The sequence below is a fragment of the Opisthocomus hoazin genome, chromosome 1 (assembly GCF_030867145.1).
Source record: "Opisthocomus hoazin isolate bOpiHoa1 chromosome 1, bOpiHoa1.hap1, whole genome shotgun sequence".
Taxonomy (NCBI): Eukaryota; Metazoa; Chordata; class Aves; order Opisthocomiformes; family Opisthocomidae; genus Opisthocomus; species Opisthocomus hoazin.
The window spans coordinates 131,568,783-131,582,661 of NC_134414.1; the positions used below are offsets into that span (position 1 = coordinate 131,568,783).

General features: G+C 42.2%; 1 protein-coding gene across 9 annotated transcripts in view; it reads left to right on the top strand.

Moving 5' to 3' along the window:
* Positions 1 to 13,879, top strand: part of LOC104333879 (cell cycle control protein 50C) — a 58,480-nt gene that overhangs the window by 16,924 nt on the left and 27,677 nt on the right. For 3 of the 9 annotated variants that reach the window (XR_012765585.1, XR_012765584.1, XR_012765581.1), the window contains exons 8-11: positions 5,248 to 5,325; positions 8,041 to 8,182; positions 9,290 to 9,489; positions 10,989 to 11,983. The gene's annotated coding sequence lies outside the window, so the exon portion shown is untranslated. Of the gene's footprint in view, positions 1 to 5,247; positions 5,710 to 8,040; positions 8,183 to 9,289; positions 9,490 to 10,988; position 13,879 lie in introns of those variants that run through there. The other 6 variants (XR_012765588.1, XR_012765586.1, XR_012765578.1 and 3 more) reach the window with 6 other exon arrangements.

Genomic DNA, 13,879 nt, shown 5'->3' on the forward strand with positions numbered 1-13,879 from the left:
CCTGCTTTCTCCCCAGGCTATGGGAAGCCAGGCAGAGGAAGACTGAGGCTTGTTTGGCTTTTGCTTACATTCCTGAGTGCATGAAAAAAGTTTTCTCCCTTTCCCTATATAGCCATCTAGGAGAGGAAAAGGACAATAGGGCTGATTCTGGTCCAGTGCAAGTAGAGGCAATATTTAAATGATATCAAATGGTAATTGCCATAGGTAAATAAATCAAAATAGCTCATACCCTGGAAAGCTTATATTTTAGACAGCTTTAAGCAAAATATCTATGTATCTACTGAGTATGTACTTCATACTCTGTTGACAAACTCACAGCATGAAGTAAGATTTTAAAAGGCCATTTAGTGTACTCCCGCTCAATTGCAGCCGATGTCTCTTTGCATTAAAGCACCTAAAATGATCCCTTTCAAACTGAAACCATTAAAAAAACTAGTGAAAAAATGAGGTTTTCTACTGTGTTGGACCCAAGTACCCAAAGTTATTTGCCTCTTTCACCATGATGACTCTTCTGTGTAGTGAGAAGCTGTTCCATTAACAGCTTTGTTAACCCAGTTATAATACTGGGGGTTTTACAATTAGGTTAAAAGTTCTTGAGGTTTCTCAAATAACTTTTGTGAGTCCCTGGGCTTTCTATGGACTGTATTGTTAGTAATGATGAACGTGAAAACACTGTCAAAAAATCCAGAATGGTTTACAGAAAAAAGGAAGGAAGTCGTATAACCCTGGCTGTCATGAGTTAACATTTGGGGGACGTGTACTGAGGCACTGTCACTGGCTCTGAGGTCAAATATGGCAGTTACTTGACAGTGCAGAGAGAGGCTTCACAACAGCTCAGAACAGTAACAACATCTGCAGTTAATAACACCCCTCCCTGATGTGGATGTGCTGAGAAATCTGTTGTGGTGGCAGAGGACAACAGGACAGTGTCCCCCAGCGCTGGGCGGAAGCGGTGATTTAAGGCTGGACGCCAAGGAAGCGTGCCAGCGGTGCTGCGTCCGGCTGCGTGGCAGGGTGTCTTCCAAAGCCCTGTAACTGGGTGACGGTCCCCGCATGGGCTGGCTTTTGCTGACCTGCATTGTGCCATCCAAATGTGAGACATCTGGGAGTGTCCTCCTAGGTGTTTGCTGAAGGCAGAGTGTGCTGCCAGGACACCTCTGTGGCTTGCTGTGCTTCTGACCTCCTCAGTGGTCTGCGTTGCCTGCAGAGTTAAAGTAGACAAATGTAGAAAAGGTGAGGGAGCGGGAAGAGCACCCAGGTAGCCGTGTCCAGTTTGTCTATTTTGGAGGCTGACGAAATGAGATACAGTCGTGAGAAAAGCAGCCCCTGGACAAACCAAACGATTACAAGAATCAGAAGGCCTATAAAGCAGATAGGTTTCTGCATCTAGGGTCTTTCATAATTTTGTCTTCTGATGACTAATAAGCCATGGCTGGAGCTCAGCTGTCAGAATCCGGGACTGACAGACATCAGTGATGTTCACATGCAATTTTGGTGTCAGCCACTCCTGTTTTGACTGAGCAAAACAAAGCACAGGTTTTTATGTGCAGAATTGGTAAAGAGAAAAATCCAGTGCTTATAGCTTATAGTCAAATTTCCATGGTTTAAGCTTGCTGTTGCCGGGTCTCGTGAGATCCAGCAATGACCACAGAAAGTCTTTGAACAAGCTTTCTACATGCACTGCCATTTCTGGCTTTGCAGTTAATTATTAAAAAAAAAAGGCATTGATCCTGAACAGAGTTGATGAGCTAAGAAGTAAAGCTATGGATAAGATTTTATCTCTGCATATTTTTGTTACTGGTAAAATGAATTAAATACAAGCTGTTCCAATGCCTGACCACTCTTTCTGTAAAGAAATTTTTCCTAATATCCAGTCTAAACCTACCCTGACACAACTTGAGGCCATTGCCTCTCGTATCGGAGCGAACAGCGGGGAATAAACTGGGATCATAGAATCATAGAAAGTTTTGGTCGGAAGGGACCCCCAGAGGTCATCTAGTCCAACCCCCCTGCAGCGAGCAGGGACACTGCTAACTAGATCAGGTTGCTCAGAGCCCTGTCCAACCTGGTCTTGAATGTTTCCAGGGATGGGGCCTCCACCACCTCTCTGGGCAACCCGTTCCACTGTTTCACCACCCTCATTGTAAAGAGTTTCTTCCTTATATCTAGCCTAAACCTACCCTGTTTTAGTTTAAAACCATTACCCCTCGTCCTGTCACTGCTGTCTCTACTAAAAAGATTGTCCCCATCTTTCCTATAGGCTCCCTTTATGTACTGAAAGGCTGCAATCAGGTCTCCCCGCAGCCTTCTCTTCTCCAGGCTGAACAAGCCCAACTCTCTCAGCCTGTCCTCATAGGAGAGGTGCTCCAGCCCTCGGATCATTTTTGTAGCCCTCCTTTGGACCCGCTCCAACAGTTCCATGTCCTTCTTGTGCTGAGGGCTCCAGAGCTGAACGCAGGACTCCAGGTGAGGTCTCACCAGAGCAGAGCAGAAGGGCAGAATCACCTCTCTCGACCTGCTGGCCACGCTTCTCTTGATGCAGCCCAGGACACGGTTGGCCCTCTGGGCTGCCAGCGCACATTGCTGGCTCATGTCCAGCCTTTCATCTATCAGTACCCCCAAGTCCCTCTCAGCAGGGCTGCTCTCGATCCTTTCATCCCCCAGCCTGTATTCATATCGGGGATTACCCTGAGCCAGGTGTAGGACCTTGCACTTGGCCATGTTGAGCCTCATGAGGTTCACACAGGCCCACCTCTCCAGCTTGTCCAGGTCCCTCTGGATGGCATCCCGTCCTTCTGGTGTCTCAACCGTACCACTCAGCTTGGTGTCAGCTGCAAACTTGCTGAGGGTACACTCGATGTCACTGTCCATGTCATTGATAAATATATTGAACAGCACCGGTCCCAGTACGGACCCCTGAGGGACTGCACTCGTCACTGGATCTTCTCAGCCCCTCCCTGCAAGGTCAGTTTTGCCAGACGAAAGGCTTGGGAAATCCCGGAGCTGTTGGCAAGCAGCGTTTGTTTCTGTGTGAGGCTGCGTGGGCGCCCTGCGCGTCGGCTCGGGCAGAGGCGAGCGGGCGCTGCCGCCCACCTGCCATCACCAGGGCGGGCTGCGGTTGCAGCAGGGCCAGGGCTGGGGCAGGCTGGGCGCCTGCAGGTGCGGGGCTGGCGGGCTGTGTCGGGGACGGGCGTTTGTCAGAGCACTGCCTCGTCGCGCCGGGTGCGGAAGGCCCTCCCCGGAGCTGGTGCTGTTGGTGGGGCTGTGGCCGTGTCAGCCTTGCCAGCGCGGTGGTGAGCTGACGTGGGTGTCATGTGCCAGGGCTGGCGGGTTCCCCGCGTGGCACGCTGTGGTACTTGGAAGCCCGAGCAGAGACCCGTACGGGTGGAGTACGGTTTCTTTCTCCTTGGCTTCGCTGTGCATTGCTCGGTGTGGTCAGACGGCAGCCTGGCAGGGCTGCTGCGCATGAACAGCCCCTGTGAAAGCAGGCACAGGGACCCCCAAATCCCCAGGAGCACTGGGCAACATGAGTGACGTCCGAACAAGTTGGACTGGGTCCGAGCCCGGTACCGGCTTCCAACGCCAGCTGTTGTAACAGACTAGAAGATGATTCGTGTCGAGTAGACATATTGTGCAACTGTGGAAACTAGCATAATGTGAAATAACAAAACCACATAAGGCATGGAACGATGGACAGGATATCTGTGGGTTTGAGATTGGGCTAATGTATATTGCTTATGCAAGATAGAAGTCCAGTGCGGTTTGAGACTGGGCTAACGTATATGGCTTATGCAAGACAAAAACCAAGTGCACACGCGCTTATAGGAAAAGGACATTTAGAGGACACTGAGGAAGAAGAGACTTTTCATCCCGAAGACCACCAGAGGAACTATAAAGACCACCAACATCATAAGATGCATGCGTCAATAAATGATGCCACGTAAGCACAGAGAATCAAAAGAAGGAGGAGACTTCGCAGAAACGAACAGCTCGGAGAGGATATAGAGACCGTCGGTGCCATTAGAAGGTGTGCGTGTTGCTGGAGCAGCGACTCCTCGGGCACCCAGCGCTGTTTGCTTGCTTCTTACTGCCTTAAATATTAATAAAGAAAAAGATAATGCAAATGGCGTATTGTCATTTATAACACCGTGACCTAGGAAAGAGTAAAAACAAGTCAAAGATGAGAACCAAGGCAAATAGGAGATGATACAGTGCGACAGCTGCATCCCAACCAATGGACCATGTCTAATCTGGTGTCTTCTGGGTGGAGGTTTACATCGCTAAATGAACCTGTCTGCATCTATTTCAGCTGTTCCAGGCGCCTTTATGTGAAAGAGGCACATTTGGATACAATTTGTTCTTTACTAGAACAGAATCACGGAAATTCGTTTACTCGATAAGCCTAAAAAACTGTGTGCTTCCATCAAACTCAGTTCACGCATACCATGTGTGATCCTCACAGGTCGATGAAGTGCCCGAGAGGAAAATGCTGGATTGATCCTGGCATTTGCCAGGCCTTAGCACCTTCCTCTCTAGTAGGAAAAAGAGGACGTCTGTGGTTCACTTATTTTTGAGGCCTTCTGAATACAGTTTTCACCTGAAAATAGTTGTAATTAATAAAAAGATGTAATAATACTTAGTGTAAGATTATTTTCTGTGTAAATAATGATGTTCTGAGCTGAATAATACCTCACTTACTTGACATGAAAACAGAAATTTTACTTATTTAAAGCTGAAATAACCCACATTCAGAATTAAGGCAATTTTAAATTTGTGGGGTTTTTTTAATAGGTATTTACTATTGCCTACTTAGATTATACAATCCAGATCTTACTTCAGCTTGTCAACTTCAAAGTAGCTGGTAATAGAATCCACTTGGTTTGTTTGCATGGAGTTGTTAATGCTATGAAGAAATAAACTTCAGTTCATGGCAAAGCTGGCTTGCAAGTGTACCGGAGAAAACCTGGATTAAGGTAGTGGTGTTTTTATATATTTGGTTTGTACAGAAAATAAGTGGTTTCACATGCAGTTTTTCCCCAAATTACATGAGAGTAAGAGCTTGGTTTTATTTTGCAAAATTTTGTAATGCTATCTTGAAATAGAACTGCATACAGCATATAACTACATATAACTATATAAACAAGTACGGTAAAGACATCATTCGTGCATGTGTTTATAAATGAATGGTCACTTAAAGAAAATCAACTATTATTTTAATGTTAAATTTCTGTTTGGTTCCATATGAAGCTTCATGTTTAGAAGACATGCAAACCATCTGAGGTTATACTCAAGCAAAGCCTGAAGACACGCAAAAAGGAATGCCAGGTAAGCATTTTTTTAACTACATGAATGGAGGTCTGAAAATGTTTGTGTTTGAACTGCAGAACTTGAAAGTAGAGATTTTGTCAAGTATATCTTACAGTGCAAACTGAAAGGGTAAAAAACCCCGCTGAAATAATGTGAAATTGTATATACAGGTCCTTGTAACTCTTACGCGTTGGTCTGCTGGCTCCGAGAAGTCCTGCATCCAAGATCCTGCAGAAGTCTGACATTTCGTAACTAGTTAATTTTTCCTAAAAAAACATTACTAAATTAAAGTATAATATTGTTGTTCCCACAGGAAGATAGCTTCCTCGTACCCCTCTCTGTACCAACAAAATAATTCAACACTAAGGAGAGTTTTTAAATTGTCATTTATGAAGGAGGATTCAACTGTACATAGTTGGATGTAGTCATACAAATTGTTAGGCACCTATCCTGCAGACTGATAAATCAGAGAAGTCATTGGTGGTGGAGACTGACAGAAAAATCAGTGTCTCAAATGCACAGATATATGTAAAGGGAAAAGATTAGCTGTACTAACAAAAGATTTGCTATACCAATATATGTTAGAGTCTTTTGGTGTCCAAATTCTGCTGGCATTATAGAAAACAAAAAGGTGATAGCATCATCTATAGCTGAGAGTATGGGAGGATATCTTTTTTTAAATTTATTAGAGAGCTGGTATCATGACTTATGAAAAAATACTCTTGGAATTATTTAATGCTAACTCAGACATACATGTGCCTTGTAAGAAGTCAAATTTGGAAATTTGCACAAGTTTTGAAACAGTACAGTTGTATTTCAGGTTTTCTTTGAGGTCAGCTGAGTTGGAATTCATTTTTGGAGGCAGCTTTATTAGTACTGGATATCATATGGCTGTTTGTTTCAGTATTGTAGGCGTTTGAAATCTGATACAGATGCAAAAAACGTTAAAACTTTTGGAATAATGAATAATGGTTTCAGTCTCTTGCTACTGACAAATTTAATATCTTCCACTGTTTGGAGTGGGAATTCTGCCAGTGGAGGTCAAGTTTTATGAGAGAAGTTTGGTTTAATAATCAGCGGTTTTTTGTTTGCTTTACGTAGGAGACCGGTTCTTTGTGTATATGGCTTCATCTTCTGCTACTGTGTTGAAAAAATGCTATAAAATATGCAAAGAAGCATAAATTATTTTTATTTTGCTGTGAAAATATAATTGAAACATCATTGGTTATAAGCTGCTGTTAGGGACTGGAATTTTGTTAACATGTTGGTGTTTTTCCCTTTACATCAAAGTACTGGATTTTCATCCCATTTAATTTTGGGAAATGAAGATAGCTGTCAAAATAGCACTGTATTGTGGTTTGCCGCGATTACCAAAAAGCTGGGCTGGAAGACAACTCTGAAAATTCTGGAAGTCCATGATGCTGGAGGAGGGGTTAAAGTGTTTGGTGTTAACCAAGTGCCCCATGGTTTATTACAACTATGTACTACATACTTATAAATACCTTCAGGAATGTAAAATAATAAGCTAGGCAGCTGGCCGTCTAGGCTACTAACGGAAGGATTGATATTAGGTAGGTATAAAAGAAAGAGTGATAATAAAAAACAACCAGGATTAGCAAGCACACGAAAAAAAAAGCCAAAAAAACTTTGGGAAGTTTCAACAGAGCTTCATTGGAGCGTGTTGCATGTTCAACCCCTGCCATGCATTGATTGCCTGGGCATATTCTGAGACCTGATTATTCCAGTGGTGTGCTGGACCTTGCCCCACCAAAATCAATATGGAAGCTGTCCTACATTAACCTAGTTGCAAAATTGGGACCTAACAGTATGTCGGGGATCTAGCAGCTGCTGGGAGAGAGAATGTCCTCATCAGAAGTGCCACTTCTTTGAAGCCTTAGAAACTCTCTGGATGCAAGAGCCAGGGCGGGGGGATGCTTTTTGCGTGTGTTTTTCCTGAAGAGTTAGTCAGTATGTGGAAAGCTGCTCTTTGCTAGTGATTAGCATTTGAATCTCTGAAATAATTTTGTGTGTGGAATAATTTAAGGTAGTGAGATTTATCTAGTAGGATCAACACTGTATATTGTATGTGGTGCATGCTTATTTATTTGGTGTGTATTGTGCCAGGTATGACTTAAGACAGGATGCTGAGTAACTGAGGACAGTAGCATGAGGTCTTTTTGCCCACTTGTCTGAAGGAGGACGACTTTCTAGGATTGTAGCTAAAATGCTCTTACGTGGGCTGAGAGCTACGAGACCTATTTCTGGCTACCTTTCTACATTAATGAGTTTTTGGACCAGTGCGATGCCTTCTTGTTGGATGAAACTGCAGTTGGGAAATATCTTAAAGTTATGAAACATTTATTTGAGCTTTACTGGAAAATGCAAGTTTTTGCTCGCAATGAATCACTCTTCTTGGGCAGAAGGAGACAGTGGAGTAAGTTACCTTTTAATATAGATGGCTTAGGGACTTCCTTTGGGACTTAATTTTTTTCTCCATTTTGTTTTTTGTTAAAATAGTTATCGTAAAACCTAGAGAAAAATGCAGAGGTTTGTTTGCAGTATTTTGTCTTACTGTCTGGAGAACATTTTAATTTTTGTTCTGCAAATGCAATCCTGAATGATTCCCAAATATATTCTGGCATGGCTGGTTTACATACACAAATGAGTTTACATTTTTGTGTGTGTTTTACAATGCTGTTATTTCTGATATAGAATATTACCTTGTGTTCACAGAAGGAGAGAAACCAAATCTGGAATCTCAACAAGATTCCAGTGAATTAGAAATTTTCACTGCTGTGTCATGAGATTGAACAATACATCAAATACCAGTTCAAGACAGGTGCTGTTTTCCCAGCTGTATGCACTCCTGTTTAAGGTACTGTTATCTGCTAGACTGCAGTGAATGTAAACTATAGATTCCTGTTTCAGTTCTCATGTAAATTCTGTAGCTTTGTGATGGGATCCTCTGTGGGGTGGAGCTTTGAGACAGATTTCCCTGGACCTCTGCTTACAGTAAGCTCCCTAAAGAACAGAAAGGCTTTTCAGTTAAAAAAAAAAAAAAAAAAAAAAAGGAGCAACTTATAAAGGAGAGAATCAAAGTTAAGGCAAAGCAAATAAAGACATCATAAATCCCATGTGTTCTGTGGTGTAGGTGTCAGCTTTGGTTGCAGTGCTGCCTGAGTTTCACGCTCCCTAACCTGTAGGATGCATCTCTGCCGTTCATGTGCTGTGGTGGTACCTGTCTGCTCCTCCCCATGGAGTCTGTTGTCTTTGTAACACCAGTTCTTAGCTTGAAGGGTAGAACCGAAGTGGTGCTCAGCGAAGGACAAGGGGCAACAGGCACAAACTGAAGCATAAGCAAGTTCCAGCTGAACATGAAGAAGAACTTCCTCACTCTGAGGGTGACGGAGCACTGGAACAGGCTGCCCAGGGAGGCTGTGGAGTCTCCTTCTCTGGAGATATTCAAGACCCACCTGGACAAGGTCCTGTGCAGCCTGCTGTAGGTGACCCTGCTTTGGCAGGGGGGTTGGACTAGATGACCCACAGAGGTCCCTTCCAACCTGGAACATTCTGTGTTTCTGTAATTTGAAATACAGATAATCATAAAAGACCTTTGCTTTTATTTTTTCTGGTCAGTTTGTTTACTGTATATTTCGTATGACAGCCAGTTTTAAAGTCTTGTACTGAGGAGTTTTCCAGTGGTTTGTCCAATTTTCAACTTTCCTTTAAATTGAGTTTACTACGGTAGAGCAGAGATGACAATGTTAAAAGTAAGATTCTGTTTTCTCTCCCTTTGAAGTGTGAAGGAGCATAAAATATCACTGGCCTTTTTGGTTTATTTGCATCAGGCTCTTAATTACTTTCTTTATTACCTCTTAGAGGTATGTGTGAAACTTTTCTGCCTTTTGATCTTAAACTACAAAAACTACTATGTTAAAGGTCCTCATCATTTAAAATCACCTCTGCTCTGTTTTCTTTGTAGCCATTCCTCATTTGTTCCTAATAATTCCTATGAAAAACTCTTGTTCATGAAATGCAAACCAGATAGCTTTTCATGACTGTGGCAGCTAAGGAGTGCCATTTAACTGCTGAAACAAGGTTTACCTTTTAAACTGTTTCATCTAAGTTGATACTACAAACCTCCACTGAAAACAGGATGCAAAATTTTGCAGTCATTGACAGGTCAGTGCAACCAGCTTTTCAAAATTAGTAATATAGACATATGTGGTGTGAAAGTTGTTCCACTGCATTTTTTTCCTCAGCATGCATTTCTTGTTACAAGGCTTCAGTGAAGTGAGTTTAGAAAGAGTATGAAGAATAAAAGTTTACACATGCACAAGGGAGGATTTACAATTTCTTCAATACATAAGAAATCATTCCCAGGACATATATTTTAGGTAAGCTTATTCATATATTATGCTAAAGGATGAGGAACGCTGTGCAATTTTTTTTCCGCTTGCAAAACACACGATACTGCTCCATACTTCTGCATACCTTCGTATCAGAAATCGGATTTGAATCTTGGATAGCCTTTCAGTGGAGAGGGAATTGCTGACATGAATTGCAGGTGACTTTATTGGATGATTCAGGCCCTTCCTACCCTACGTTCACAGCCTGGTAGTTGTAAACTGTGCGACATCTACCTACAAAATTCAGGTTACAGTGGGGCAGCAACTTAACTTGCCCTGGTGTTGCCATGATTGTTGCTGGTCGCCTCCTGAAGGCTGTACAGGTAGAACTGAGTTCTAAGATGAGATTTTTTTCTTTCTTTTTCTTAAACCAGGTACTATTGTGTTTGCATGCTGACAGAAATAAAGCTAGTAACTTTACATTGGAAGGTGGAGGGGCTTGGCTAGTAAAGGATAGTAAAATAATGTGAAATGAAGCAATTACTGGTGCGAGAACTTCAACTGTTTATTGGTAGTGGTTTTTAATACTGCTGAGGCTTCTTGTGGGAGCAAATGAAACCTTTTCCATGATTCCCCGAGTCAGTGTGTGGCGGTGCTGAGTAGCTGTTTTGGTGCTGGAAGGTGACCAGGCAGTGAGGTGCAGTCCACCCCCCCCCCACACACACACACTTGTGTTCCCTGTGCCTATCGATGCTGCAGCAGGATTCTGGCAGTTTCCAGGTGCAGCAAGTGGGTCACTACTAACTGTGGAAGTGCCAATAAGCCAAAGTAGTAGTAGGCAGTCGTGCTGTTGGACATCCTCCTTTGCAGGTGAGACACTAAAACAAAGTCTGGCCATGTTCTTTACAAGAGCTTTAGCTTAATTTCATTACCAGAACCTACTTTTTGGTAATTCCTCTTAATGACAGTCTTTAAACATGTAAGTGGTGTGGTCTAATTCAGAGGTGGGTAAAGTAACAAAGCATTGTTGTCAGTAACAAGGCTGTGTTTGCATTTTTTTTATGCAGAAAAAATAAAAATCTTCACACCATTACCGAAGGTACAGCAGTACAGACCATATCTTTGACTCTACTTTTGAGAGGTTATAAAGTAAACCTATGGAATGGCTTCAGATAGCCCTATTTCTGTGACTGCTGAAGAAATATTGTAATTAATCATCCATGCCTTTGTATTGGCTGTTGCAGATGTGTATCAGACGTTTGATACTACGTAAAGCATGGATTCTTTTTTTTTTTTAGTAATAAAATTCAGCTTTTCTTGTCTTTGTTTCAGAAAGCCTTATGTACTAGAATGGTCCAATATGAAGGTGCCTTCCGGAGCAGAATGGATTCTGGCACTCAGCCCATTGTCACAAAAGCTGGCTTTGGAGAGCTGAAATTGTGTGAAGCTGCAGCGTGTTCAGGAGCAAGGCAAGTGAACAGCAGGCACTTAGAAAATAATGTAAGACTTTATAAATAGTCTATAAATAATTTTTATGTATTGTGGCATTGTATTAGTGTGACACCTGACCTGTAGACTTTCAGGGTCCCTTTCAGTTGCATCCTGACTGTTTTGGACTTACCTTTCTTAAAGCCACATACAAAGGTAAAAAAGCTGAAATAATCACAATGTTATTTAATTTTGAGGGGTTTTTTTTAGGTAGACTGTGATTCTACTGTAATTTGACCAAAAGTTATTTGTGTAATCACTATAGGCAAGTTCAGCATGCAAACAGTACTCTTAAAAGCTGCTCTAGTCTTCTGCCATTTAAATGTCAATACAGGTGGAAGTCTTTCTTCCAGTTTCATGGCAGTACTGTTATTACATGTGCAAAAAAACCCCCAGTGTTTATTTTCCTTTTGCAAGGCAGCAGAGATGGCTGTTGGTATAAAATTCTGTTTGTGCTAAACCTTGACACCAGTTTCATGTGCCTTTTTTAGATCAGAATTTGGTTACTGATCATGTGGTTTCATAAAAGTGATAGTTGTGCATCTTTTAAAGTTGAACCATGGTATATTTGATTACATTACCAATAACTGTTTTAAGACTTGCCAAAGGAAAAGTTTGAACAGCCAGCTTCCAAGCTTTTACTGGCCCATCATGTACAGTAAAATTCCTTAGTGCTAGACTCCTCCCCAGTCAGCATCACCCATTTTAATTATGTGCATTTCTTTGAAGTTTTAATGCTAAGGCATCTGAAGTATCTAGCAGAGTGATGGGAGGTTCTTCCAGCTTGCAACGAGACAGCTGTGAACTCCCAGTACAGGAGAAGAGAGTTTACTACAAGCGTAAGTATGTTCTCTTTTCAGCAGTATAAAACAAAACCAGTACAAATGTTGAACACATGTTCTTGTGGATGAAGGACAAATTTCATTCATTTACATGAAAAGCTTTACTTTTTCAGGAACTTTTTCTTCTTAGAGATAATGCACTACTTGTGAACAGAGTACTTGCCTTTTAACTTAAGCACTTCTCATGTTATTTCACTGTTTCTGTACAGCATTTGTGGGAAGGTAGTAAAAACACAGTATGTCAGGAGACTTCCATGCACACTAAGGTGTATAAAAGGAGGGTGTTTTCTGCTCCTGAAACATTTTCATAAATCTACATATGTTTTTGCTTCCGGTATTTTTTTTCCCCTCCCTTCCATCATCCAAGATGTGAAAAAGCTTAAACATGACGCTGAGATGCCCAAGCTGATGTAGCAGTATTTCAGGTGAGCCGTGTTTGCTGCAGAATGTGTGTTTAGCAAAATGCAGCACCAGATAAGGGAAGAGCAAGTGTCCTGCCTTACACAGATGGCTGTCCCACTTGGGAACAGTCCCTCTAGAACACTGGTCCGCTAAAGCAGGGGTGCTTGCAGGCATGCTGGCATTCATTTTCCGAAGACAAGTCTGCTTGTAATGTTACAAGGGTGTTTCAGTTTGACAAGCACAGGCCTAAGCCATTTAGGATCCAATTTTAACCTTGTACTTGCAAAATAAGAGTAATTATGATTTTCTTATTTTAGGAACTGCAATGCTAGAATTAAGTTAAAGAAGGGGAAAGCTTTGAAAGTAAAAGCAGCTTTTTATTCCAGTAATTGGAAAATAGCCATGGTCTAGTTGAAGAATAAACTAGCAGTCCCTCTCCCAGCACAGCAGTGGTGTGTGGACTGTGGGGTGGTGAGGGGATTGTCTCTGCATCTAAGCAACGGGTTATACTGGACCAGAGCCTGACTGTCTCATTACACTAACAGAGGGCAGCTGCCTGCGCTGTGCTGTAGCTGCTTGTCACACAGGACTCCAGAGCCAGCATTCTGCCAGCAGCAGGAAACCCCAGGGAGGCTCCCTCCTGTAAATACCACTTGCCCCTGCTGCAGACTGCAGCCACGAGGATTTCTCTGCTAAGTGTCAGTTTACGACTTCTCACACTTGGCGAGATGGGGCAGGGACCAGCCCCTGCTCTGGGGGTGGCTGCTACACACACCTACCGCCAAGGAACGGTGCAACGTCACTGCTGGAGGCAGGGCATAACCCCCGTTGTAGTAGGGTAACCCATAAATAAACCTTGCATTTCCAAACTACAAATGAATTAGATATAAGGTAGGTGTTATATGCAAACATACCGAGTAATACGTATGTACAATTTATTTAAAATACTTTTTAACATACATATAAAAACCCCTCGCTATTTATACAGTCTAAGTTCTAGCAACATATACAAATACTGAGCAACTACAATACATGCTGAGGTAAGAACATACATTCTGGGAGAATTCTCAAGCCAAACAAGACTAAAATACATTTCGTATCCATATGTCTTCACACATTAAGAGAGCTCCATTAACTGTACCTCCGCTTGCATTGTACACAGGAGAATTCTAATCTTAAGTATGTCATGCAACTTACATTTGGGAATCAATGTTTAACAGTTTGTATCATACATTTTAAACCCAACCGTGACAAATTCAAATTTATCTTCTTAGCCCTAGCAGATAACATGTTCAAAGTTGAAAGCAGGGAGGAAAGCTTGGGACAAATTTCTTTCAGAAAAGGGACTTAAATTCTTAAAAACTTTCATTCCAGTCAATAGCTCATGCTGCTCAGATAATGAAACTGCATTACGGTTGCTTAAAAAATAACCCACTGTAGAGAAACTGTTTAATTCTTACACCATCTTAGCCTACAGTATCCACAGCTCCA